This window comes from Prionailurus viverrinus, chromosome E1, assembly GCF_022837055.1.
Source record: "Prionailurus viverrinus isolate Anna chromosome E1, UM_Priviv_1.0, whole genome shotgun sequence".
Lineage (NCBI taxonomy): Eukaryota > Metazoa > Chordata > Mammalia > Carnivora > Felidae > Prionailurus > Prionailurus viverrinus.
This window is the reverse complement of record NC_062574.1, coordinates 34,173,675-34,179,674: the sequence shown is the minus strand read 5'-3', so window position 1 is coordinate 34,179,674 and position 6,000 is coordinate 34,173,675. Positions and strand designations below refer to the sequence as shown.

General features: G+C 43.1%; 1 long non-coding RNA gene across 1 annotated transcript in view; it reads left to right on the top strand.

Moving 5' to 3' along the window:
* The first annotated feature begins 4,264 nt into the window (after positions 1 to 4,264).
* LOC125152121 (uncharacterized) overlaps positions 4,265 to 6,000 on the top strand; it is a 156,534-nt gene continuing 154,798 nt past the window's right edge. The window contains exon 1 of the long non-coding RNA XR_007147050.1: positions 4,265 to 4,577. This is a non-coding gene — a long non-coding RNA (uncharacterized LOC125152121). The remainder of the gene's footprint in view (positions 4,578 to 6,000) is intronic.

Here is a 6,000-nt window from a genome sequence, read left to right as displayed (position 1 = left end):
GACCTATGTTCTTGGAGCTCCCTACATCCCTTAGTGTTGGTTTGGAGGTGTTCTTGAAGCCTCTCTTCAGCTTTGCTTGTGGAGAACACTTGTGTCTTTTGTCGCACAGTTTTATTTATTTATTTTTTTATTCGAAAAAAAAAAATATTTTTTTAATGTTTATTTACTTTTTGAGAGAGAGAGACAGAGCATGAGCAGGGGAGGGGCAGAGAGAGAGGGAGACACAGAAACCGGAGCAGGCTCCAGGCTCTGAGCTGTCAGCACAGAGCCCGACGCAGGGCTTGAACCCAAAACTGTGAGATCATGACCTGAGCTGAAGTCAGACGCTTAACTGACTGAGCCACCCAGGTGCCCCCACTGTTGTACAGTTTTAAAGACACAGGGCCTTTTGGGGCGCCTGGATGGCTCAGTTGGTTAAGCATCCGACTTCAGTTCAGATCATGATCTTGTGGTTCATGAGTTCAAGCCCCGCATTGAGCTCTGTGCTGACAGCTCAGAGTCTGGAGCCTGCTTCGGATTCTGTGTCTCCCTCTATCTCTGTCTCTGTCTCTCTCTCTCAAAAATAAATAAACATTAAAAAAAAAAAAGAGAGAGATACAGGGCCTTCTTAGAGATGTGCTCCGGGAGGCAGTATGGCATCATAGTAAAAAGCACAGAGCCCAGAGTTAATCAACTTGCTTTTATTTTATTTTTTTATTATTTATTTTTAATTTTAAAAATTTATTTATTTTAAGGGGGGGAGGGGCAGAGAGAGGGAAAGAGGGAATCCGAAGCAGGCTCTGTGCTGCCAATATGGAGCCCAATGAGGGGCTCTGAGCTCACAAACTGTGAGCTCGTGACCTCAGCCAAAATCAAGAATTGGGTGCTCAACTAACTGAGCCACCCGGGCGCCCCAATCAGCTTGTATTTAAATAGCCCAGATCAGGGACACTCTCCAAGCCTCAAATTCTTCCCCTGTAAAAGAGGGACAACAACAGAGCCCCTTCAGAGGGTTGGTGGAGAATTAGGAGGAGCTACAGCATATAGAGCGCGGGCCCTGTTTATTATTTTCTCATCTGGTTCCACAGCAGCTTGGGGAGGTAGGCAGGGCAGGAGTTATTAACCCTTTTATACCCTGGGAAGGCTCCGTTTCAGAAATGTTAAATGACTTGATCTGAGGTCACAAATGCAGTAAATGGCAGTCAGGACCCCAGGTGTCCTGACTCTGAGTTCAGTGTTCTTTCTGCTCTCAGAATGGCCTCTGGAATGAATGGTATTTCCCTTGGGGACCTGCCTGACCCACTTTCATGCCTGCGAATTCTCTCTTTTCTGCTTCTCCTCTGACCGCCAGAATTCTGTCTGCTGCTTGTCTGCAGAAACCCAAGGGCCAAACTTAGGCCTGTCGCTCAGAGGTCGCCAGGATGGGATGCAGATCTTAGGACAGATCAGGAAGAGTACTCAGTGGCCACGGGGCAGGTAGGTTCCCCCAGACAGAAGGGGCACGGAGTCCTCAGCTGGGCGTTCACTTAGCTGTCTGTTAAATGGAATTACTTCGAGTCCCTCCAAAGACCTATCTATATGTTCATGCATTTGAAGTTTGCAGAATTGTTTAATTCCTCGTAACAGGTATTATAAAATACATATACGAAATTGCTGAAAAGATACAAATGAATTTTACACCGTTGCTCTTTCTACAAAGGATCATTCCTCACGTAAGACCTCTGGCTTCTTGCTTTTGTATGTCACCAAGAACATGCCATTTTGTTTAATAAAAGCCTTGGGTTTCATCCTTCCTCGTTGCTTACTGCATTGACGGGCAGATGCCAGTGTTTCCTTATTCTCTTACCTCTGGAGTATTAATTTCTAAAGTGAAAAGTTCTTTCACCTGTTGGGTAGGTGACTTCGGGTAAGTCACGGAACCCCTCTGAGCCTTTGTTGCCACACTGGAAGGGGGATGATAATTATCTCGCAGAGATCATGTAAAGGGTTCAGTGAGAGGATGTGTCTAAAGTGCCTCCCATAGCACTGTCCCTGCCATGTAGTGAGTACTCACTTAGCCTGAGTTCATCTTTATCTTGTATTTCTGTAGACTTTCACATTTATTCATCCATAGCCACATTCATGATTGTATTTGCTTCTGACCCTGTGAAGCACAGGGGACCAGTGTTAGTTTGAAATATTGATAGATATGGTAAACGGCCTTACAAAAACCTTTATCGGTTAACACTTTCGTCGATCCTGCGTGAAAATCCCCGATTTACTATCTTAAGCATATCGTAATTTTTTATTGAAAAACAGAGCACAGAAAGGAAAAGCCACACACAACAAATGTATGGCTTCATGAATTCTTATAAGGTCAACACCGCCCAGGTTAAGAAACAGAATTTTGCCCCCACTCCAGGGACCCCTCCACGTGCACTGTCCCAACCCCAACATCCTCTCTTCCTATAAATAATCTCTCTCTCAATTTGCATAGCTGCCACTTTTTTGCTTTTTTTTTTATTAAAAAAAATTTTTTTTTAATGTTTATTTTATTTTTGACACAGAGAGAGACAGAGCACGAATGGGGGAGGGTCAGAAAGACAGGGAGACACAGAATCCGAAGCAGGCTCCAGGCTCTGAGCTGTCAGTACAGAGCCCAGTGCAGGGCTCAGACTCACAGACCATGATATCATGACCTGAGCCGAAGTCAGACGCCTAACCAACTGAGCCACCCAGGCACCCCAACCACTTTTTTGCTTTTCTAAAGTTTTATTATACAAATGCATGCTCTGAGACAATATCGGTTAGTCTAGCCCATTTAAAAAATGTGATATTTCCGGTTTGTGAGTTCGAGCCCCACGCCAGGCTCTGTGCTCACAGCACAGACCCTGCTTGGGATTATTTCTCTCCCTCTCTCTGCCCCTTTCCAGCTCGTGCTGTGTCTCTCTCTCTCAAAAATAAATAAATAGATTTTTTTAAATGAAAAAAAAATGTCATATTTCTTGTAAGTCTCTTTCAAACTGTAAGTTCCTCCTCTTTTTTTTTTTTTTTTTTTTTACAAGGATTGTGGAGAATTCAAGCCATGTGACTTGCAGAGTTTTGCAGTCTGGGTTTTGCTGATGGTGTGCTCATGGTACAGTTAAGCATATTCCTTGGTCTTCTATATTTCTTTTTTCTTTTTCTTTTTCTTTTTTTTTTTTTTTTTGGTCTTCTATATTTCTTACAAACTGGCAGATAGATCAGAGACTGGCTCAGAATTCAGGGTCAGTTTCTTTAGCAAACTGTAGGTGGTCTTAGACATGACTATGGGAGGTGGGTAATGTCTGATAGTCTTTCTTTTTATGCTTATGTTCATGAAAAGTTGCAAAATGGTGATATTCTAATTCTGTCATTTCTTTTTCATTTATTAATGTTTATTTATTTTTGAGAGAGAGACAGAGTGCCTGCAGGAGGGGGGCAGAGAGAGAGGGAGACACAGAATCTGAAGCAGGCTCCAGGCTCTGAGCTGTCAGCGGGGCTCCAACCCACAAACTGTGAGATCATGACCTGAGCCAAAGTCGGATGCTTAACCGACTGAACCACCCAGTGCCCCCTTTTCATTTATTAGTTGGAATACCTTTATAAAGAGATACCCTCATTTACTATTTGGTTACCAAATGTTGGTAACCAGTCATTTAGGAATGGCAGGATAAATGCTGGATTATTTCCGTTTACTGACCAGTTTTCAAGACGAGTTAGTTTCCTATCATGCTCTGATAGTGACTTGTAGTTTAAAAAAAAAACATGTACATGTACATATTATTACAAACCTATGGACTTAAGTATCTGATGGGTTTTAATCTATTGCATTTATTGTCTTGGAGCAGTGGAAGCTTCTTCAAGTTTGTTCTGAGCCCTAGAGACATGCTCTAGTGGTTTTTTAATTGCTTCCTCGCTATTTGGTATGACAGGATGTTCCAGGTTCACCTTGCATATTTGCTGCTCCAGACCTGGAAGGAGCCGTTTCTCTGAGAATCACTGCTTTCTTTGAGTGAGACATTGTATTTCAGAACCACACAGTCTTGCCAGTGATGATCACTGCTACTGAGGTTGGTTACTGTGTTAAACATTTTCAATGGATAGAACTGGGTGGGGGGCGTTGGCGAATCTATTCCATGTTGCTAAGCTTTGTCTGTGCCTGTGTGGAAGAGGTCATGGAGAGGACATGACCACCAGTTGACCCAGGAACTGAACTCTGGTAACCCGAGGCTCGTCACCCCCTCCGCTGTCCTTGGAGTGTGCTTCCTGCTTGCGTTCCCCACGCTAGAAGCTGTCTGCAGGATGCAGCCCTGACTCAGCATCTGTTGGAATCTGGACGATCCATGTGGTTGAACCCCATTAAGGCCTCCACAGAAGGTTTACAGATTCTGGTGGGTGTAGGTTGAGATGGACTCTTCTTTAAGCAACCCTAGACCAGCCTGGGAAGTAAGTTCTCTTGCTTGTTCACCCCGCACCTGCCCAACTAGAGCTGCCTGCCTCTTTCTTCCGTCTCTCCTCGCCCAACCCATCTGGGGGCTGGTTCAACTCCCACTTGGAAGCTCCTGGGTTCGACCACCAACAGCCTTTTCCACTTGAAGGTCAGTTTCACTAGATACAAAATTTTGGTCTCATACTTTCCTTCTGAGTATCTTAAATATGTTTCTCCTTTTCCTTTCGGCATAAAGTGTGGTTAGCAAGTCACATGTTCTTATTTTCTAGATGGTTAAAGGAGTTTTTTTTTTCTTTTTTTTTCTTTTTTTCTTTAAAAGTCCTGGGTAATTGTACTGGACTGTCTTGGTGCTAGTCATTCTGGGTCCACATTTTCAGGTATGAGGTCTGCTCTTCCAATGTGAGGTTTTGAATTTTTTTTTTTTATTTCAGGAAAGTCTTTCTTTCTTTCTTTCTTTCTAGCACACAAGTGAGTGGGGAAGAGGGGCAGAGAGAGAGGGAGAGAGAGAGAATCCCAAGCAGGCTCCATACTGTCAGCATAGAGCCTGACGTGGGGTTTGAACTCACAAACAGTGAGATCATGACCTGAGCCGACATCAAGAGTCAGTTGCTTAACCAACTGAGCCACCCAGGTGCCCCTTTCTTTCTTTTTTTATTAAGTGTTATTGTTATTAATTAGTTAATTAATTAATGAATTGTATTTTAATTCCAGTGTAGTTAACATACAGTCTTTTATAAGTTTCAGGTGTACAATATAGTGACTCAGGAAAGTTTTCTTGAATTATGCTTTTCAGTATCTGTTTTGTTCCCTTGTGTGGGTTTTCTTCTTCAGGAGCTCTACTGTCTGTCTGATATTCTTTGCCTGTCTTTAATACTTATCAGTCTTGTTTTTGTATTTATTCTTTATATCTTTTAATTTTAATCATCCCCTCTCCCCATTTTCCCCTATTTCTCTTAAGAAACACGTTGTGTCTGTCTGATCTTGTGTTCCCTCTGGTCTAGTCTTCATTTCTGAAATGGAGTGTTTCTTTCGTTTTCTGTTCTTTCCTGGGTATCTGTCACCTCACTTCTGAGTTTTTCCAATTCTGATCTATAACGTTCTTTTATGTCTTGTTTGAAAAATGTGTTTGAGCTTGATTGGAAACAGTCATAGTTTTATTTTGTTTTAAGGACCTGTCTTTCTGTGTGCAGTGTTTCCCGGGTATGGAGCCCCATGCTGGAAGTAAGCGAGCCCTCGGTCTTTACCGCACACCCCTTCTGCTCACCCAGGGTGGGAGAGGGCTAGACTCTTCCCCATTTCAGCTGCTGTTTTGAGAATGGCCCTCCATGTTTCCTAGAGAGGATCTGCGACCTCTATCAAGGCGCTCCTGTTCTTGGGTGCTCCCCGGTGACTTCTCTGGTACTGCCTCCTGCACAGATACTGATAGTGCTCAGGTCTTGTGGCCTTTGTGGTTTATCCCCACTCATTTGTATTTTGGGGTTCATGAGTACACCTGGTCACACTTTGATGTAAATGTTGTCTGTGTTTGATTTTGTTATTTGGTTGCTTTTTGTTTATTTGTTTGCTTTTGA